This window comes from Rattus norvegicus, assembly GCF_036323735.1.
Source record: "Rattus norvegicus strain BN/NHsdMcwi chromosome 3 unlocalized genomic scaffold, GRCr8 chr3_unlocalized_2, whole genome shotgun sequence".
NCBI lineage: Eukaryota > Metazoa > Chordata > Mammalia > Rodentia > Muridae > Rattus > Rattus norvegicus.
In genome coordinates this window covers 598,190-622,810 of record NW_026947363.1, presented here as the reverse complement: position 1 = coordinate 622,810, position 24,621 = coordinate 598,190, and positions in this window count along the sequence as shown.

Here is a 24,621-nt window from a genome sequence, read left to right as displayed (position 1 = left end):
AAGAGGAATGATAAATTGTGTGAAAGAACCTATGAAGGTCTGACCCAAAGGTTCTATGTTTGTATCTGCTAATATTCCAAGGAGGTAATCTGTAAATCCCAGGAACACTATAATGATATAAAATAAAGCCATTTAAAATGAAAATATACAACAAATAAGGCCAGATATATCAAATGTTCCTATGCTTTTTCTGGTTTAGAATGTCAGAGATAAAGGTTAGAGTTTAGGAGATTTACATTTGAACACAAAACGAATTCTAAAAACTAATCACAGTTTGCTTATTTGAAAATCATTCAATAGAGAAGTACCTGAAATTTGAATGAAAAAACAAATTCAGTTGTGAAGATCAAAGACATAACCAACTGTGTGCCAGGAAGGCCCTGACCTATATTTCAAGCCCTTAGGATTTTGAGAAAAGTTCTCACGTTTTTCATGTTAAACTTGTACTAACTGCTCTGAAGCTCTCACATGTGAAGTTCTGGCCTCCTACTTGTCAGCCCCTTCTCAGATTTTATGGTATAACTAAAGGCATGTGTCATTACTAGTAAATGAAAGCAAAGCAAATAAAACAAAACAAAACCACCTTTGAAATTATATATTTTTTGTAGTGTGTGTGCCTTCATGTATGAATGTGTGCATCTCTATGTTTATTTGCATATATGTCTGAACATGTATATGTTACACTTCACAGGTGGATAACTAGAATCCAACTTTCCAGCATCGAGTCATGGACCCAATGATGTCATGAAACTTGCACAGCAGTTACTCTTATCTTAAATCCATTTGAATTCCCTTCCAACATTTCTTTTAAAAGCAAATTAATTTACCACTAAAGAAATGATGTGAAGTTTAAATGTATCAGTATATTTTCCAGGATGTCTACATAGTTTATATTAAAAAAAAACAACTGAGACACTAATTTCACTTTTTTTCATATCCTTACATGAAAAATCTAGCAATGGTGTCTATAAATCAGACCCACAGATGAGAAAGGATGATGATGCATCTTAGTTCAGAGGAGATACTCAAGCTTAGTTTGCCTTTCACAGTAAGGTAAGTTCTTGTCTTTATATTTATAACAGACTTAATTTCTAATCTACATACAGACACAATAATTTTACCTATACGCTATTTTATTCCTCATGAAAATGTAGAATATTCAGGGTTATGTTTCAGAAAGTAAGTTATTTTATTTCCTTGGAGTTAAAGAATAAAACATTCTATTTCTGATTCCACATAATCAGAAATTAAAACATTGCATAAAATATTGAGAAATAAATAAAAATAAATATTTGATATAAAAGTAGTGGTGATCATTTCAGGACATATCAGAGCTAAGTTGCATGGTTAGAAATATTTATGTCCCATTTTTCACTATGTATATTTTTACATTTATTGTTTTCTTAATTACCAAATGGTAACATCCTCTGCCCTTTATCTGCCCTATATCTGTTTCTTTATAAAGGTTATATTTTAAAATGCTGAAATGTTTAAGATGAATTCAGTAAATAATTGGCCTACAATAAATATTGATTTGAAGAATAGATCACAAAATTTGATAGTGAGGAACTCAAGGAGAGTGGATGGGGATTCTTTTGTATTTGGAGATGCAACATTGTGATTTGCTACAGAAATGGACTATTGTGAACCCTCTGTCCAGGTGCAATGCAGTAGGGGACACTGAGGCAACACAATAACAGTGCAATTCATGTCTGTATCAGTTAGATGGAACAGCATTTCTTTGTATGAATGATCAAAATAATAAAAAGCTCACTGGGTTTCTTAACCTAATGCAAGTTTTAGGGATAGATTTGGAAGTTTCTGATGTTATAGTTGACATACAAGACATTATGAGACCTAGACTGAAAAATACCTTATAAATATAAAATCTTGTCCCGAGTCTAATGACAGAATAAAGAAAGTCATGACATGTAGTTACAATGCTGGCCATTTGTATAAAAATAAATTCCACATTCGGAAGTGCATTGGTAGAGCCGAGGCGACATGCTCAATGAGGAATGGTTGACTGTAGCAGAAGGTGATTGCTTGTCAACCCAAGTCACAGTAACACTCTTTGGAAATGGCTCACTGCACATCACATGTCAGAGGAGGTGCTATGTCTAAACATCATAGGGCAACTGCCTTCCTGAAATGAAGAAAAATAAGTGAGAAAGGTTCCCATTGCACAGGACATACTCTGGCCAGAGACAGCAGAACAGTATGTCATAGATCAAAAAATTTCCTCCAATTATCAGTTTCCCTAGTCTATGTCACAAATGAGAAAATGTCCTCAATTATCAGTGTACATAGTCTATGTCACAGATAAGAAAATGTCCTTCAATTATCAGTGTACTTAGTGTATGTCACAGATGAGATAACATCCACAATTATCAATGTACCTCGTCTATGTCACTGATGAGAAAATGTCCTCAATTAACAGTGTACCTAGTCTAATCAAGCCCACCTTTGTAGAGTCATAGAAACACAGTAACTATGTCTGAATGTGTAATGGAACACATGCAAACAAACCTCATCTTAGCCTAGGCCTGCATCTCAGTGAGTCTCCTTTGTTGGGTAATGAAGCTTTCTCAAAACCCATCCATAAATATTTTCTTTGTAAGAAGAGAGTAAGGATGCAAATCATCATTGTTCTGTTTCGGGAAAGATTCTAGATGATCTCCAACTTTTTGGTTTTAAAATTTCTAGAAGTACATTAAGACTGTTGTAGGTGTGTTCTATTTCTCCATCTTCAATATATACTTGAGACGAATTATTTCCAAAACTTTGGTATGTAGATTCATTAAAGTGTCTCATTCAATACCCCATCTGATTCCATTGTTCTGCCAATGAAATTTCTAAAACAAGCTGAGAACTGACAAAATCAATTCTCTCCATTTTTTTTGAGTACCCACCACTTTCCATTATCCTCTGCCTGTATCCATTGGCTCAGTGCTGAAGTTAGACGCCCTTTATTATTGTCAAGCTCTGTCATAATATCTCTTAATAGACTACTAATTTATTTTAATTTAAATAAGGACAAGTCAAAACCCTTTTGTTTTAACACAGTTGCAGACATATTCATCAGAAAGAAAACACCCCATAATCTGATCCCACTAAAATTCACTAACCCTCGAGTGCAGAATGAATGATATGCATAATTCTGTTAATTTTTTTTTCCTTTTATTCTTTATTAACTTGAGTATTTCTCATTTACATTTCAATTGTTATACTCTTTCCTGGTTTGCCAGCCTATATAACTCTAGCCCCTACCCCTCCCCTTCTATATGGGTGTTTCCCTCAACATCCTCACCCATTAACGCCCCCCTACCAACAATCACATTCACTGGGGTTCAGTCTTACCAGGATCAAGGGCTTCCCCTTCCACTGGGGATCTTACTATGGTATTCATTGCTACCTATTAGGTCAGAGTCCAGGGTCAGTCCACGTATAGTCTTTAGGTAGTGGCTTAGTCACTGGAAGCACTAGTTGCTTGGCATTGTTGTTCATACGGGGTCTCGAGCCCATTCAAGCTCTTCCAGTTCTTTTGTGATTCCTTCAACAGGCGTCCTATTATCAGTTCAGTGGTTTGCTGCTGACATTCACCTCTGTATTCTGGCTGTGTCCCTCAGGAGAGATCTACATCTGGCTCCTCTCAGCTTGCATTTCATTGCTTCATCCATCTTGTCTAATTTGGTTGCTGTATATATATGGGCCACATATAGGGCAGACTCTGAATGGGTGTTCATTCTGTCCTGTTTTAATCTTTGCTTCTCTATTCCCTGACTATAGTATTCTTGTTCCCCCTTTTAAAAAAGGAGTGAAGCATTCACATTTTGATCATCCGTCTTGAGTTTCATGTGTTCAATGCATCAAGAGTAATTCAAGCATTTGGGCTAATAGCCACTTATCAATGAGTGCATACCATGTGTGTTTTTCTGTAGTTGTGCTACCTCACTCAGGGTGATATTTTCCAGTAACAAATATTTGTCTATGAATTTCATAGAGGCATTGTTTTTGATAGCTGAGTAATATTCCATTGTGTAGATGTACCACATTTTCTGTATCCATTCCTCTTTTGAAGGACATCTGGGTTCTTTCCAGCTTCTGGCTATTATAAATAAGGCTACTATGAACATGGGGGAGCACGTGTCTTTTTTATATGTTGGAGCATTTGTGTGTATATTCCCAAGAGAGGTATAGCTGGATCCTCAGTTATTTCAATGTCCAATTTTCTGCGGAAGCTCAGGACTGATTTCCAGAATAGTTTTACCATTCTTCAATCCCACCAACAATGGAGGAGTGTTCCTCTTTCTCCACATCCTCGCCAGCATTTGTTTTCATCTGAGTTTTTGATCTTAGCCATTCTCACTGGTGTGAGGTGAAATCTCAGGGTTGTTTTGATTTGCATTTCCCTTATGACTAAAGATGTTGAACATTTATTTAGGTGTTTCTCAGCCATTCAGCATTCCTCAGCTGTGAATTCTATGTTTAGATCCCATTTTTTAATAGGGTTATTTGTCTCCTTGCGATCTAACTTCTTGAGTTCTTTGTATATTTTGGATATAAGCCAACTATCTTTTGTAGGATGGTAAAGATCTATTCCCAATCTGTTGGTTGCCGTTTTGTCCTAACCACAGTGTCCTTTGCCTTACAGAAGCTTTGCAGTTTTATGAGATCCCATTTGTCGACTCTTAATTGTAGAGCATAACCAGTTGGTGTTTTGTTCAGGAAATTTTTTCCAGTGCCCATGTGTTCCAGATGCTTCCCTAGTTTTTCTTCTAGTAGTTTGAATGTATCTGGTTTGATGTGGAGGTCCTTGATCCACTTGGACTTCAGCTTTGTGCAGTGTGATAACCATGGATCGATCTGCATTCTTCTACATGTTGACCTCCAGTTGAACCAGCACCATTTGCTGAAAATGCTATCTTTTTTTCATTGAATGGTTTTGGATCATTTGTCAAAAATAAGGTGCCCATAGGTGTGTGGTTTCATTTCTGGGTCTGCAATTCTGTTCCAAATGGAACATGGTCTGTCTCTGTATTAATACCATGCAGGTTTTATCACTATTGCTCTGTAATATTGCTTGAGATCAGGGATAGTGATTCCCCCTGAAGTCCTTTTATTGTTGAGAATACTTTTAGCTATCCTGGGTAATTTTTATTCGAGATGAATTTGCAAATTGTTTTGTCTAACTCTTTGAAGAATAGGATTGGTATTTTCATGGGGATTGAATTGAATCTGTATATCACTTTTGTTAAAATTGCCATTTTTACTATATTAATCCTGCCAATCCATGAGCATGAGGGATCTTTCCATCTTCTGAAGTCTTCTTCAATTTCTTTCTTCAGAGTCTTGAAGTTCTTATTGTACAGATCTTTTACTTGCTTGTTTAAAGTCATACCGAGGTACATTATATTATTTGGGTCTATTATGAAGGGTGTCCTTTCCGTAATTTCTTTCTCGGCTTGTTTCTCTTTTGTGTTGAAGAAGGCTACTGATTTATTTGAGTTAATTTTATACCCAGCCAATATGCTGATGTAGTTGTCTGGTGGATCTTTTGGGATCACTTAAATATACTATCGTATCATCTGCAAATAGTGATATTTTGTCTTATTCTTTACCAATCTGTATTTCCTTGATTTCCTTTTGTGGTCTGATTGCTCTGGCTAGAATTTCAAGAAGAATATTGAACAAGTAGGGAGAGAGTCAGCAGCCTTTTTTAGCCCCTGATTTTAGTGGGATTACTTCAAGTATCTCTCCATATAGTTTAATGTTAGCAACTGGTTTGCTGTATATGGCTTTCACTATGGTTAGGTATGGACCTTGAATTCCTATTCTTTCCAGGACTTTTATCATGAAGGGGTGTTGAATTTTGTCAAATGCTTTCTAACCATCTATTGAAATGATCATGTGGATTTGTTCTTTCAGTTTGTTTATATAATGGATCACGTTGATGGTTTTCCGTATGTTAAAACATCCCTGCATGCCTGGGATGAAGCCTACTTGATACTGGTGTATGATTGTTGTGATGTGATTTTGGATTCAGTTTACCAGAATTTTATTGAGTATTTTTGCATCGATATTCATAAGGGAAGTTGGTCTGAAGTTCGATTTCTTTGTTGGGTCTTTGTGTGGTTTAGGTATAAGAGTAATTTTGGCTTCATAGAAGGAATTTGGTAGTGCTCCATCTGTTTCAATTTTAGAATAGTTTGGATAGTATTGGTATGAGGTTCTATGGAGGTCTGATAGAATTCTGCACTAAACCTGTCTGGACCTGGGTACTTTTTGGTTGGGAGACCTGTAATGATTCCTTCCATTGCCTTAGGAGTTATGGGTTTGTTTAACTGGTTTATCTGTTCCTGATCTAACTTCAGCGCCTGGTATATGTCTAGGAAATTGTCCATTATTAATCTGTAAGTGCGCCAACACATACACAAATACACACACACACACACACACACACACACACACAAACACACACACACACACAGAGGACAAAGGACAACTTGTGAGGGTCAGCTCTCTCCTTACACCATGTGGGTCCTGGGTATCAAATATAGGTTGTCATGCTTGGGACAAGCCTGGGTCAAGCATATTCAAACCATGATGATGCCTTTATCACTATAGCCTAGTTTTTGCTTCCTGGAATATACAGATTGATTCAGGATACAAGCTCATGTCCCTACTCTCTTCTTTCAAGATTTCAAGTTCAGTCCTAGCTTATGCCTGGCTGTATGGTGGCTATGAGCTTTCTTTTGGCTCCTTCCAGGCAGAGTCATAGAGCAGGATCAATAACCGCTATAATCATAGAAAGATTATTTGTCCTTAAAATGTATGCTTGCATGTCAGAACAGGATTCAATGTACAATGGTCTTAACACTCTTCCAGGCAAGCCACACATCCAGGGAGGGGCTGATGTGAGCAGATCCACACTGAGTTGTAATATCCTAAATCTGAGCATGTTCCTTTGGGGACTCACTGAATTTGCCTAGAAATTTTGATTACATTCGTGAAAATTTTTCTTGATCCCGAACAGTCCACTTATCACTACTGCTGACTTGGCGACTTACCGAATTCACCAAGTTACTCAGATTCGGCTCAGGAAATTTTGATAAATCTTTAAGTACACATATTACAAGAGCCTGCTACTGGGAATAACTGAATTCACAAAGAAACAGTGTTTCAGTTCGTTAAAACGTTGCTCTATCTTAAATATCAAGCTTATTACATGCGAATCGTATTTGGAACCTACTGAATTCACCATGATACTTAGATTCCGTTCCATAAAATCTGGCTATATATTGAAAAGCACACTCATACAAGCATGTCCCATGGGAACTAACAGAACCGCCTAGAAATTTTGATTCCATTCGTGAAAATTTTTCTGTATCCCGAACAGTCCACTTATTACTACTGAGGCCTTGGGAACTAAGCGAATTCACCAAGATACTCAGATTCGGCTCACCAAATTTTGATAAATCTTTAAAAGTACACATAGTACAAGAGACTGCTACTGGGAACTAACGGAATTCACAAAGAAACAGTGTTTCAGTTCGTTAAACGTTGCTCTATCTTGAAAAACAAGCTTATTACATGTGAATCCTTTGGGAACCTACTGAATTCACCATGATACTTAGATTACGTTCCTTAAAATGTTGCTAAATATTGAAAAGCACACTCATACAAGCATGTCCCATTGGGAACTCACTGAATTCACGTAGAAATTTGGATTGCTTTCGTGAAAATTTTTCTAAACCCCGAACAGTCCACCTATTACTACTGCGGCCTATGGGGAACTAACCGAATTCACCAAGATACTGAGATTCGGCTAAACAAATTTTGATAAATCTTTAAAAGTACACATATTACAAGAGCCTGCTACTGGGAACTAACGGAATTCACAAAGAAACAGTGTTTCAGTTCGTTAAAACGTTGCTCTATCTTGAATAACTAGCTTATTACATGCGAAACCTTTGGGAACCTACTGAATTCACCATGATACTTAGATTACGTTCCTTAAAATGTTGCTAAATATTGAAAAGCACACTCATACAAGCATGTCCCATTGGGAACTCAATGAATTTGCCTCGAAATTTTGATTCTTTCGTGAAAATTTTTCTATATCCCGAACAGTCCACTTATTACTACTGCGGCCTATTGGGAACTAACGGAATTCACCAAGTTACTTAGATTCGGCTCACCAAATTTTGATTAATCTTTAAAAGTACACATATTACAAGAGCCTGCTGCTGGGAACTAACTTAATTCACAAAGAAACCGTGTTTTAGTTCGTTAAAACTTTGCTCTATCTTGAATAACATGCTTATTACATGCGAATCCTATTGGGAACCTACTGAATTCACCATGATACTTAGATTCCGTTCCTTAAAATGTTGCTATATATTGAAAAGCACACTCATACAAGCATGTCCCATTTGGAACACACTGAATTCGCCTAGAAATTTTGATTCCATTGGTGAAAATTTTTCTATATCCCGAACAGTCCACTTATTACTACTGCGGCCTATTTGGAACTAACCGATGTCACAAAGTAATTGAGATTCGGCTCACCAAATTTTGATAAATCTTTAAAAGTACACATATTACAAGAGCCTGCTACTGAGTACTAACTGAATTCACAAAGAAATAGTGTTTCAGTTCGTTAAAACGTTCCTCTATCTTGAACGACAAGCTTATTACATGCGAATGGTATTGGGAACCTACCGAATTCACCATGATACTTAGATTACGTTTCTTAAAATGTTGCTATATATTGAAAAGCACACTCATACAAGCATGTCCCATTGGGATCTCACTGAATTCACCTAGAAATTTTGATTCCATTCGTGAAAATTTTTCTGTATCCTGAAGAGTCCACTTATTACTACTGCGGCCTATAGGGAACTAACCGAATTCACCAATTTACTGAGATTCGGCACACCAAATTTTGATAAATCTTTAAGTTATACATATTACAAGAGCCTGCCACTGGGAACTAACTGAATTGACAAAGAAACAGTGTTTCAGTTCGTTAAAACGTTGCTCTATCTTGAATAACAAGCTTATTACATGGGAATCTTATTGGGAACCTACAGAATTCACCATTATCCTTAGATTCCGTTCCTTAAAATGTTGCTATATATTGAATAGCACACTCATACAAGCATGTCCCTTTTGGAACTCACTGAATTCGCCTAGAAATTTTGATTACATTCGTGAAAATTTTTCTTAATCCTGAACGGTCAACTTATTACTACTGCAGCCTTGGGAACTTACCGAATTCACCAAGTTACTCAGATTCGGCTCAGGAAATTTTGATAAATCTTTAAGTACACATATTACAAGAGCCTTTTACTGGGAATAAGAGAATTTACAAAAAAACAGTGTTTCAGTTCGTTAAAACGTTGCTCTATCTTGAATATCAAGCTTATTACATGCGAATCGTATTTGGAACCTACTGAATTCACCATGATACTTAGATTCCTTTCCATAAAATGTTGCTATATATTGAAAAGCACACTCATACAAGCATGTCCCATGGGAACTAACAGAACCCCTAGAAATTTTGATTCCATTCGTGAAAATTTTTCTGTATCCCGAACAGTCCACTTATTACTACTGAGGCCTTGGGAACTATGCGAATTCACCAAGTTACTCAGATTCGGTTCACCAAATTTTGATAAATCTTCAAAAGTACACATATTACAAGAGCCTGCTACTGGGACCTAACGGAATTCACAAAGAAACAGTGTTTCAGTTCGTTAAAACGTTGCTCTATCTTGAAAAACAAGCTTATTACATGCGAATCCTTTGGGAACCTACTGAATTCACCATGATACTTAGATTCCGCTCCTTAAAATGTTGCTAAATATTGAAAAGCACACTCATACAAGCACGTCCCATTGGGAACTCACTGAATTCGCGTAGAAATTTGGATTCCTTTCGTGAAAATTTTTCTAAATCCCGAAGAGTCCACCTATTACTACTGCGGCCTATGGGGAACTAACCGAATTCACCAAGATACTGAGATTGGGCTAAACAAATTTTGTTAAATCTTTAAAAGTACACATATTACAAGAGCCTGCTACTGGTAACTAACGGAATTCACAAAGAAACAGTGTTTCAGTTCGTTAAAACGTTGCTCTATCTTGAATAACTAGCTTATTACATGCGAATCCTTTGGGAACCTACTGAATTCACCATGATACTTAGATTACGTTCCTTAAAATGTTGCTAAATATTGAAAAGCACACTCATACAAGCATGTCCTATTGGGAACTCAATGAATTCGCCTAGAAATTTTGATTCCTTTTGTATAAATTTTTCTATATCCCGAACAGTCCACTTATCACTACTGCGGCCTATTGGGAACTAACGGAATTCACCAAGTTACTTAGATTCGGCTCACCAAATTTTGATTAATCTTTAAAAGTACACATATTACAAGAGCCTGCTGCTGGGAACTAACTTAATTCACAGAGAAACCGTGTTTTAGTTCGTTAAAACGTTGCTCTATCTTGAATAACATGCTTATTACATGCGAATCCTATTGGGAACCTACTGAATTCACCATGATACTTAGATTCCGTTCCTTAAAATGTTGCTATATATTGAAAAGCACACTCATACAAGCATGTCCCATTTGGAACACACTGAATTCGCCTAGAAATTTTGATTCCATTGGTGAAAATTTTTCTATATCCCGAACAGTCCACTTATTACTACTGCGGCCTATTTGGAACTAACCGATGTCAAAAAGTAATTGAGATTCGGCTCACCAAATTTTGATAAATCTTTAAAATACACATATTACAAGAGCCTGCTACTGAGTACTAACTGAATTCACAAAGAAATAGTGTTTCAGTTCGTTAAAACGTTCCTCTATATTGAACAACAAGCTTATTACATGCGAATCGTATTGGGAACCTACCGAATTCACCATGATACTTAGATTACGTTTCTTAAAATGTTGCTATATATTGAAAAGCACACTCATACAAGCATGTCCCATTGGGATCTCACTGAATTCACCTAGAAATTTTGATTCCATTCGTGAAAATTTTTCTGTATCCTGAAGAGTCCACTTATTACTACTGCGGCCTATAGGGAACTAACCGAATTCAACAAGTTACTGAGATTCGGCACCCCAAATTTTGATAGATCTTTAAGTTATACATATTACAAGAGCCTGCCACTGTGAACTAACTGAATTGACAAAGAAACAGTGTTTCAGTTCGTTAAAACGTTGCTCTATCTTGAATAACAAGCTTATTACATGGGAATCTTATTGGGAACCTACAGAATTCACCATTATCCTTAGATTCCGTTCCTTAAAATGTTGCTATATATTGAATAGCACACTCATACAAGCATGTCCCTTTTGGAACTCGCTGAATTCGCCTAGAAATTTTGAATACATTCGTGAAAATTTTTCTTAATCCTGAACGGTCAACTTATTACTACTGCAGCCTTGGAAACTTACCGAATTCACCAAGTTACTCAGATTCGGCTCAGGAAATTTTGATAAATCTTTAAGTACACATATTACAAGAGCCTTTTACTGGGAATAACAGAATTTACAAAAAAACAGTGTTTCAGTTCGTTAAAACGTTGCTCTATCTTGAATATCAAGCTTATTACATGCGAATCGTATTTGGAACCTACTAATTCACCATGATACTTAGATTCCTTTCCATAAAATGTTGCTATATATTGAAAAGCACACTCATACAAGCATGTACCATGGGAACTAACAGAACCCCTAGAAATTTTGATTCCATTCTTGAAAATTTTTCTGTATCCCGAACAGTCCACTTATTACTACTGAGGCCTTGGGAACTATGCGAATTCACCAAGTTACTCAGATTCGGTTCACCATATTTTGATAAATCTTCAAAAGTACACATATTACAAGAGCCTGCTTCTGGGACCTAACGGAATTCACAAAGAAACAGTGTTTCAGTTCGTTAAAACGTTGCTCTATCTTGAATAACTAGCTTATTACATGCGAATCCTTTGGGAACCTACTGAATTCACCATGATACTTAGATTACGTTCCTTAAAATGTTGCTAAATATTGAAAAGCACACTCATACAAGCATGTCCCATTGGGAACTCAATGAATTCGCCTAGAAATTTTGATTCCTTTTGTGAAAATTTTTCTATATCCCGAACAGTCCACTTATTACTACTGTGGCCTATTGGGAACTAACGGAATTCACCAAGTTACTTAGATTCGGCTCACCAAATTTTGATTAATCTTTAAAAGTACACATATTACAAGAGCCTGCTGCTGGGAACTAAATTAATTCACAAAGAAACCGTGTTTCGGTTCGTAAAAACGTTGCTCTATGTTGAATAACATGCTTATTACATGCAAATCCTATTGGGAACCTACTGAATTCACCATGATACTTAGATTCCTTTCCTGAAAATGTTGCTATATATTGAAAAGCACACTCATACAAGCATGTCCCATTTGGAACACACTGAATTCGCCTAGAAAGTTTGATTCCATTCGTGAAAATTTTTCTATATCCGAAAAGTCCACTTATTACTACAGCGGCCTATTGGGAACTCACGGAATTCACCAAGATACTGAGATTCGGCTCACCTAATTTTGATAAATCTTTAAAGTACACATATTACAAGAGCCTGCTACTGGGAACTAACTGAATTCACAAAGAAACAGTGTTTCAGTTCGTTAAAACGTTGCACTATCTTGAATAACAATCTTATTACATGCGAATCCTATTGGGAACCTACTGAATTCGCCATGATACTTAGACTCCGTTCCTTAAAATGTTGCTATATATTTAAAAGCACACTCATGCAAGCATGACCCATTGGGACCTCACTGAATTCGCCTAGAAATATTGATTCCATTCGTGAAAAATTTTCTATATCCCGAACATTCGACTTATTACTACTGTGGCCTATTGGGAACTAACCGAATTCACCAAGTGACTGAGATTAAGCTCACCAAATTTTCATAAATCTTTAAAAGTACACATATTAAAAGAGCCTGCTACTGGGAACTAACGGAATTCACAAAGAAACAGTCTTTCAGTTCGTTAAAACGTTGCTGTATCTTGAATAAGAAGCTTATTACGTGCGAATCCTATTGGGAATCTACTGAATTCACCATGATAGTTAGATTCCTTTCCTTAAATTGTTGCTATATATTGAAAAGCACACTCATTCAAGCATGTCCCATTGGAACTCACTGAATTCGCCTAGAAATTTTGATTCCATTCGTGAAAATTTTTCTATATCCCGAACAGTACACTTATTACTACTGCGGCCTATTACGAACTAACCGAATTCACCAAGATACTGAGATTCGGCTCACCAAATTTTGATAAATCTTTAAAGGTACACATATTACAAGAGCCTGCTACTGGGAAGTAACTGAATTCACAAAGAAACAGTATTTCAGTTCGTTAAATCGTTGCTCTATCTTGAAATACAAGCTTATTACATGCGAATCCTATTGGGAACCTACTGAATAAACCATGATACTTAGATTGCGTTCCTTAAAATGTTGCTATATATTGAAAGCACACTCATACAAGCATGTCCCATTTGGAACACTCTGAATTCGCCTAGAAATTTTGATTCCATTGGTGAAAATTTTCCTATATCCCGAACAGTCCACTTATTACTACTGCGGACTATTTGGATCTAACCGAATTCCCACAGATATTGAGATTCGGCTCACCAAATTTTGATAAATCTTTAAAAGTACACATATTACAGGAGCCTCCTACTGTGTATTAACTGAATTCACAAAGAAACAGTGTTTCAGTTCGTTAAAACGTTCCTCTATCTTGAACAACAAGCTTATTTCATGAGAATCCTATTGGGAAACTAATGAATTCACAATGATACTTAGATTCCGTTCCCTAGATGTTGCTCTATATTGAAAAGCACACTCATACAAGCATGTTCCATTGGGAACTCACTGAATTCGCCTAGAAATTTTGATTCCATTCGTGAAAATTTTTCTATATCCCGAACAGTCCAGTTATTACTATTGTGGCCTTTGGGAACTAAGCGAATTCACCAAGTTACTGAGATTCGGCTCACCAAATTTTGATATATCTTTAAAAGTACACATATTACAAGAGCCTGCTACTGGGAACTAACTGAATTCACAAAGAAACAGTGTTTCAGTTCGTTAAAACGTTGCTCTATCTTGAATAAAAAGCTTATGACATGCGAATCCTATTGGGAACCTACTGAATTCACCATGATCCTTAGATTCCGTTCCTTAAAATTTTGCTATATATTGAAAAGCACACTCATACAAGCATGTCCCTTTGGGAACTCACTGAATTCGCCTAGAAATTTTGATTACATTCGTGAAATTTTTTCTGTATCCCGAACAGTCCACTTATTACTACTGAGTCCTTGGGAACTAAGCGAATTCACCAAGTTTCTCAGATTCGGCTCACCAAATTTTGTTAAATCTTTAAAAGTACACATATTACAAGAGCCTGCTACTGGGAACTAACGGAATTCACAAAGAAACAGTGTTTCAGTTCGTTAAAACGTTACTCTATATTGAATAATAAGTTTATTACATGCAAATCCTTTGGGAAACTACTGAATTCACCATGATACTTAGATTATGTTCCTTAAAATGTTGCTAAATATTGAAAAGCACACTCATACAAGCATGTCCCATTGGGAACTCAATGAATTCATCTAGAAATTTTGATTCCACTCGTGAAAATTTTTCTATATCCCGAACAGTCCACTTATTACTACTGCGGCCTATTTGGAATTAACCGATTTCACAAAGTAACTGAGATTCGGCTCACCAAATTTTGATTAATCTTTAAAAGTACACATATTACAAGAGCCTGCTACTGAGTACTAACTGAATTCACAATGAAATGGTGTTTCAGTTCGTTTAAACGTTCCTGTATCTTGAAAACAAGCTTATTACATGCGAATCGTATTACGAACCTACTGAATTCACCATGATACTTAGATTCCTTTCCTTAAAATGTTGCTATATATTGAAAAGCACACTCATACAAGCATGTCCCATTGGGAATTCACTGAATTCACCTAGAAATTTTGATTCCATTCGTGAAAATTTTTCTGTATCCTGAAGAGTCCACTAATTACTACTGCGGCCTATAGGGAACTAACCGAATTCACCAAGTTACTGAGATTCGGCACACCAAATTTTGATAAATCTTTAAGTTATACATATGACAAGAGCCTGCCACTGGGAACTAACTGAACTGACAAAGAAACAGTGTTTCAGTTCGTTAAAACATTGCTCTATCTTGAGTAACAAGCTTATTACATGGGAATCCTATTGGGAACCTACTGTATTCACCATTATCCTTAGATTCCGTTCCTTAAAATGTTGCTATATATTGAAAAGCACACTCATACAAGCATGTCCTTTTGGGAACTCACTGAATTCGCCTAGAAATTTTGATTACATTCGTGAAAATTTTTCTTAATCCCGAACAGTCAACTTATTACTACTGCAGCCTTGGGAACTTACCGAATTCACAAGTTACTCAGATTCGGCTCAGGAAATTTTGATAAATCTTTAAGTACACATATTCCAAGAGCCTGCTACTGGGAATAACTGAATTAACAAAGAAACAGTGTTTCAGTTCGTTAAAACGTTGCTCTATCTTGAATATCAAGCTTATTACATGCGAATCATATTAGGAACCTACTGAATTCACCATGATACTTAGATTCCGTTCCATAAAATCTTGCTATATATTGAAAAGCACACTCATACAAGCATGTCCCATGGGAACTAATAGAACAGCCTAGAAATTTTGATTCCATTCGTGAAAATTTTTCTGTATCCCGAACAGTCCACTTATTACTACTGAGGCCTTGGGAACTAAGCGAATTCACCAAGTTACTCAGATTCGGCTCACCAAATTTTGATAAATCTTTAAAAGTACACATATTACAAGATCCTGCTGCTGGGAACTAACTTAATTCACAAAGAAACCGTGTTTCAGTTCCTTAAAACGTTGCTCTATCTTGAATAACATGCTTACTACATGCAAATCCTTTGGGAACCTACTGAATTCACCATGTTACTTACATTCCTTTCCTTAAAATGTTGCTATATATTGAAAAGCACACTCATACAAGCATGTCCCATTTGGAACACACTGAATTCGCCTAGAAATTTTGATTCCATTCGTGAAAATTTTGCTATATCCGAAAACTCCAATTATTACTACTGCGAGCTATTGGGAACTAACCGAATTCACCAAGATACTGAGATTCGGCTCACCTAATTTTGATAAATCTTTAAAGTACACATATTACAAGAGCCTGCTACGGGAAACTAACTGAATTCACAAAGAAACAGTGTTTCAGTTCGTTAAAACCTTGCTCTATGTTGAATAACAATCTTATTACATGCGAATCCTATTGGGAATCTACTGAATTCACCATGATACTTAGACTCCGTTCCTTAAAATGTTGCTATATATTTCAAAGCACACTCATGCAAGCATGTCCCATTGGGACCTCACTCAATTCGTCCAGAAATATTGATTCCATTCGTGAAAATTTTTCTATATACCGAACATTCGACTTATTACTACTGTGGCCTTGGTAACTAAGCGAATTCAACAATTTATTGAGATTTGGCTCACCAAATTTTGATAAATCTTTAAAAGTACACATATTACAAGAGCCTGCTACTGGGAACTAACTGAAATCAAAAAGAAACAGTGTTTCAGTTCGTTAAAACGTTGCTCTATCTTGAATAAGAAGCTTATTACGTGTGAATCCTATTGGGAATCTACTGAATTCACCATGATAGTTAGATTCCGTTCCTTAAATTGTTGCTATATATTGAAAATCATACTCATACAAGCATGTCCCATTGGGACCTCACTGAATTCGCCTAGAAATTTTGATTCCATTCGTGAAAATTTTTCTGTATCCTGAAGAGTCCACTTATTACTACTGCGGCCTATAGGGAACTAAACAAATTCACCAATTTACTGAGATTCGGCACACCAAATTTTGATAAATCTTTAAGTTATACATATTACAAGAGCCTGCCACTGGGAACTAACTGAATTGACAAAGAAACAGTGTTTCAGTTCGTTAAAACGTTGCTCTATCTTGAATAACAAGCTTATTACATGGGAATCCTATTGGGAACCTACTGAATTCACCATTATCCTTAGATTCCGTTCCTTATAATGTTGCAATATATTGAAAAGCACACTCATACAAGCATGTCCTTTTGGGAACTCACTGAATTCGCCTAGAAATTTTGATTACATTCGTGAAAATTTTTCTTAATCCCGAACAGTCAACTTATTACTACTGCAGCCTTGGGAACTTACCGAATTCACAAGTTACTCAGATTCGGCTCAGGAAATTTTGATAAATCTTTAAGTACACATATTACAAGAGCCTGCTATTGGGAATAACTGAATTCACAAAGAAACAGTGTTTCAGTTCGTTAAAACGTTGCTCTATCTTGAATATCAAGCTTATTACATGCGAATCGTATTACGAACCTACTGTATTCACCATGATACTTAGATTCCGTTCCATAAAATCTTGCTCTATATTGAAAAGCAAACTCATACAAGCATGTCCCATGGGGACTAACAGAACCGCCTAGAAATTTTGATTCCATTCGAGAAAATTTTTCTATATCCCGAACAGTCCACTTATTACTCCTGCGGCCTATTGGGAAATAACCGAATTCACCAAGTTACTGAGATTTAGCTCACCAAATTTTGATAAATCTTTAAAAGTACACATATTACAAGAGCCTGCGACTGGGAACTAACTGAGTTCACAAAGAAAAAGTGTTTCAGTTCGTTAAAACGTTGCTCTATTTTGAATAACAAGCTTATTACATGCAAATCCTATCAGGAACGTAGTGATTTCACCATGATACTTAGATTCCGTTCCTTAAAATGCTGCTATATATTGAAAAGCACACTCATACAAGCATGTGTCATTGGAAACTCACTGAATTGTCCTAGAAATTTTGATGCCATTCGTGAAAATTTTTCTATATACGAAAAGTCAACTTATTACTACAGCTGCCAATTGGGAACTAACGGAATTCACACAAATACTGAGATTCTGCTCACCTAATTTTGATAAATCTTTAAAAGTACACATATTACAAGAACCTGCTACTGGGGACTAAATGAATTCACAAAGAAGCAGTCTCTCAGTTCGTTAAAACGTTGCTCTATCTTGAATAACAAGCTTATTACATTCGAATCCTATTTGGAACCTACTGATTCACCATGATCCTTAGATTCCGTTCCCTAAAATGTCGCTAAATATAGAAAAGCACACTCATACAAGCATGTCCCATTGGGAACTCACTGAATTCGCCTAGAAATTTTGATTCCATTCGTGAAATTTTTTCTATATCCCGAACAGTACACTTATTACTACTGCGGCCTATTAGGAACTAAACGAATTCACCAAGATACTAAGATTCGGCTCACCAAATTCAATAAATCTTTAAAAGTACACATATTACAAGAGCCTGCTACTGGGACCTAACTGAATTCACAAAGAAACAGTGTTTCAGTTCGTTAAAACGTTCCTCTATCTTGAATAACAAGCTTATTACATGTGAATCCTATGGGGAAACTACTGAATTCACAATGATACTTAGATTGTGTTCCTTAAAATGTTGCTATATATTGAAAGCACACTCATACAAGCATGTCCCATTTGGAACACACTGAATTCGCCTACAAATTTTAATTCCATTGGTGAAAATTTTTCTATATCCCGAACAGTCCACTTATTACTACTGCGGCCTATTGGGAACTAACAGAATTCACCAAGTTACTGAGTTTCGGCTCAACAAATTTTGATAAATCTTTAAAAGTACACATATTACAAGAGCCTGATACTGGGAACTAACTGAACTCACAAAGAAACAGTGTTTCAGTTCGTTAAAACGTTGCTCTATCTTGAATAACAAGCTTATTACATGCAAATCCTATTGGGAACCTACTGAATTCACCATGATACTTAGATTCCGTTCCTTAAAATGTTGCTATGTATATGAAAAACACACTCATACAAGAATGTCCCATTGGGAACTCACTGAATTCGCCTAGAAATTTTGATTCCATTCGTGAAAATTTTTCTTTATCCCGAACAGTCCACTTATTACTACTTCGTAATATTTGGAACTAACAGAATTCACAAAGTTACTGAGATTCGGCTCACCAAATTTTGATAAATCTTTAAAAGTACACATATTACAAGAGCCTGCTCCTGGGACATAACTGAATTGACAAAGAAACATTGTTTCAGTTCGTTAAAACGTTGCTTTATCTTGAATAACAAGCTTATTACATGCGAATCCTATGGGGAACCTACTGAATTCACCATGATACTTAGATTACGTTCCTTAAAATGTTGCTATATATTGAAAAGCACCTTCATACAAGCATGTCCCATTGGGAACTCACTGATTTCGTCTAGAAATTTTGATTCCATTCGTGAAAATTTTTCTATATCCCGAACAGTCCACTTATTACTTCTGTGGCCTATTGGGAACTAACCGAATTCACCAAGTTACTGAGATTCAGCTCACCAAATTTTGATCAATCTTTAAAAGGACACATATTACAGGAGCCTGCTACTGTGAACTAACTGAATTCACAAAGAAAAAGTGTTTCAGATCGTTAAAACGTTGCTCTATCTTGAAAAACTAGCTTATTACATGCGAATCCTATTGGGAACCTACTGAAATCACCATGATACTTAGATTCCGTTCCTTAAAATGTTTATATATATTGAAAAGCACCTTCATACAAGCATGTCCCATTGGGAACTCACTGATTTCGTCTAGAAATTTTGATTCCATTCGTGAAAATTTTTTCTATATCCCGAAGAGTCAACTTATTACTACAGTGGCCTATTGGGAACTAACAAAATTCACCAAGTTACTGAGTTTCGGCTCACCAAATTTGATAAATCTTTAAAAGTACACATATTACAAGAGCCTGCTACTGGGAACTAACTGAGTTCACAAAGAAACAGTGTTTCAGTTCGTCAAAAAGTTGCTCTATCTTGAAAAACAAGATTATTACATGCGAATCCTATTGGGAATCTACTAAATTCACCATTATACTTAGATTCCGTTCCTTCAAATGTTGCTATATATTGAAAACTACATTCATACAAGCATGTCCCATGGGCAACTTACTGAATTCGCCTAGAAATTTTGATGCCATTCGTGAAAATTCTTCTCTATACCGAACAGTCCACTTATTACTACTGCGGCCTATTTGGAACTAACTGAATTAACCATGTTACTGAGATTCGGCTCACCAAATTTTGATAAATCTTTAAAAGTACACATATTACAAGAGCCTGCGATAGGGAACTAACTGAATTAACAAAGAAACAGTGTTTCAGTTCGTTAAAACGTTGCTCTATCTTGAATAACAATCTTATTACATGCAAATCCTACTGGGAACCTACTAATTTCACCATGATACTTATTTCCGTTCCTTCAAATGTTGCTATATATTGAAAACTACATTCATACAAGCATGTCCCATGGGGATCTCACTGAATTCGCCTAGAAATTTTGATTCCATTCGTGAAAATTTTTCTTTATCCCGAACAGTCCACTTATTACTACTGCGGCCTATTTGGAACTAACCGAATTCACCAAGATACTCAGATTCAGCTCACCAAATTTTGATCAATCTTTAAAGGACACATATTACAGGAGCCTGCTACTGTGAACTAACTGAGTTCACAAAGAAACAGTGTTTCAGTTCGTTAAACGTTGCTCTATCTTGAAAAACTAGCTTATTACATGCGAATCCTATTGGGAACCTACTGAATTCACCATGATACTTAGATTCCGTTCCTTCAAATGTTGCTATATATTGAAATCTACATTCATACAAGCATGTCCCATGGGGAACTCACTGAATTCGCCTAGAAATTTTGATGCCATTCGTGAAAATTTTTCTATATCCCGAACAGTCCACTTATTACTACTGCGGCCTATTGGGAACTAACCGAATTCACCAAGGTACTGAGATTCGGCTCACCAAATTTTGATAAATCTTTAAAAGTACACATATTACAAGACCCTGCTACTGGGAACTAACTGAATTCACAAAGAAACAGTGTTTCAATTCGTTAAACGTTGATCTATCTTGAAAAACAAGCTTATTACATGCAAATCCTATTGGGAACCTAATGAATTCACCCTTTTACTTAGATTCCGTTCCTTAAAATGTTGATATACATTGAAAAGCACACTAATACAAGCATATCCCATTGGGAACTCACTGAATTCACCTAGAAATTTTGATTCCATTCGTGAAAATTTTTTCTATATCCCGAACAGTCCACTTATTACTACTGCGGCCTATTGGGAAGTAACCGAATTCACCAAGATACTGAGTATCGGCTCACCAAATTTTGATGAATCTTTAAAAGGACACATATTACAGGATCCTGCTACTGTGAACTAACTGAATTCACAAAGAAACAGTGTTTCAATTCGTTAAAACGTTAATCTATCTTGAATAACAAGCTTATTACATGCAAATCCTACTGGGAACCTAATGAATTCACCATGATACTTAGATTCCGTTCCTTCAAATGTTGCTATATATTGAAATCTACATTCATACAAGCATGTCCCATGGGGAACTCACTGAATTCGCCTAGAAATTTTGATGCCATTCGTGAAAATTTTTCTTTATCCCGAACAGTCCACTTATTACTACTGCGGCCTATTTGGAACTAACCGAATTCAACAAGTTACTGTGATTCGGCTCACCAAATTTTGATAAATCTTTAAAGTACACATATTACAAGAGCCTGCTACTGGGAACTAACTGAATTGAAAAAGAAACAGTGTTTCAGTTGGTTAAAACGTTGGTCTATCTTGAATAACAAGCTTATTACGTACGAATCCTATGGGAAACCTACTGAATTCACCATGATTCTTAGATTACGTTCCTTAAAATTTTGCTATATATTAAAAAGCACCTTCATACAAGCATGTCCCATTGGGAACTCAGTGAATTCGCCTAGAAATTTGGATTCCATTCGTGAAAATTTTTCTATATCCCGAACAGTCCACTTATTACTACTGTGGCCTATTGGGAACTAACCGAATTCACCAAGATACTGAGATTCAGCTCAGCAAATTTTGATCAATCTTTAAAAGGACACATATTACAGGAGCCTGCTACTGTGAACTAACTGAATTCACAAAGAAACAGTGTTTCAATTTGTTAAAACGTTGATCTATCTTGAATAACAAGCTTATTACAGGCAAATCCTACTGGGAACCTAATGAATTCACCATGAGACTTAGATTCCGTTCCTTAAAATGTTGATATATATAGAAAAGCACACTCATACAAGCATATCCCATTGGGAACTCACTGAATTCACCTAGAAATTTTGATTCCATTCGTGAAAATTTTTCTATATCCCGAACAGTCCACTTATTACTACTGTGGCCTATTGGGAACTAACCGAATTCACCAAGATAGTGAGATTCAGCTCACCAAATTTTGATCAATCTTTAAAAGGACACATATTACAGGAGCCTGCTACTGTGAACTAACTGAATTCACAAAGAAACAGTGTTTCAATTCGTTAAAACGTTGATCTATCTTGAATAACAAGCTTATTACATGCAAATCCTACTGGGAACCTAATGAATTCACCATGATACTTAGATTCCGTTCCTTAAAATGTTGATATATATTGAAAAGCACACTCATACAAGCATATCCCATTGGGAACTCACTGAATTCACCTAGAAATTTTGATTCCATTCGTGAAAATTTTTTCTATATCCCGAACAGTCCACTTATTACTACTGTGGCCTATTGGGAACTAACCGAATTCACCAAGTTACTGAGTTTCGGCTCACCAAATTTGATAAATCTTTAAAAGTACACATATTACAGGAGCCTGCTACTGGGAACTAACTGAATTCACAAAGAAACAGTTTTTCAGTTCGTCAAAACGTTGCTCTATCTTGAAAAACAAGCTTATTACATGCGAATCCTATTGGGAATCTACTAAATTCACCATTATACTTAGATTCGGTTCCTTCAAATGTTGCTATATATTGAAAACTACATTCATACAAGCATGTCCCATGGGCAACTCACTGAATTCGCCTAGAAATTTTGATGCCATTCGTGAAAATTCTTCTTTATACCGAACAGTCCACTTATTACTACTGCGGCCTATTTGGAACTAACTGAATTAACCATGTTACTGAAATTCGGCTCACCAAATTTTGATAAATCTTTAAAAGTACACATATTACAAGAGCCTGCGATAGGGAACTAACTGAATTAACAAAGAAACAGTGTTTCAGTTCGTTAAAACTTTGCTCTATCTTGAATAACAATCTTATTACATGCAAATCCTACTGGGAACCTACTTATTTCACCATGATACTTAGATTCCGTTCCTTCAAATGTTGCTATATATTGAAAACTACATTCATACAAGCATGTCCCATGGGGATCTCACTGAATTCGCCTAGAAATTTTGATTCCATTCGTGAAAATTTTTCTTTATCCCGAACAGTCCACTTATTACTACTGCGGCCTATTGGGAACTAACCGAATTCACCAAGATACTGAGATTCAGCTCACCAAATTTTGATCAATCTTTAAAAGGACACATATTACAGGAGCCTGCTACTGTGAACTAACTGAGTTCACAAAGAAACAGTGTTTCAGTTCGTTAAAACGTTGCTCTATCTTGAAAAAACTAGCTTATTACATGCGAATCCTATTGGGAACCTACTGAATTCACCATGATACTTAGATTCCGTTCCTTCAAATGTTGCTATATATTGAAAAGGACACTCATACAAGCTTGTCCCATTGGGAACTCACTGATTTCGGCTGGAAATTTTGATTCCATTCGTGAAAATTTTTCTTTATCCCGAACAGTCCACTTATTACTACTGCGGCCTATTGGGAACTAACCGAATTCACCAAGGTACTGAGATTCGGCTCACCAAATTTTGATAAATCTTTAAAAGTACACATATTACAAGAACCTGCTACTGGGAACTAACTGAATTCACAAAGAAACAGTGTTTCAATTCGTTAAAACGTTGATCTATCTTGAATAACAAGCTTATTACATGCAAATCCTATTGGGAACCTAACGAATTCACCCTTTTACTTAGATTCCGTTCCTTAAAATGTTGATATACATTGAAAAGCACACTCATACAAGCATATCCCATTGGGAACTCACTGAATTCACCTAGAAATTTTGATTACATTCGTGAAAATTTTTTCTATATCCCGAACAGTCCACTTATTACTACTGCGGCCTATTGGGAAGTAACCGAATTCACCAAGATACTGAGATTCGGCTCACCAAATTTTGATGAATCTTTAAAAGGACACATATTACAGGATCCTGCTACTGTGAACTAACTGAATTCACAAAGAAACAGTGTTTCAATTCGTTAAAACATTGATCTATCTTGAATAACAAGCTTATTACATGCAAATCCTACTGGGATCCTAATGAATTCACCATGATACTTAGATTCCGTTCCTGCAAATGTTGCTATATATTGAA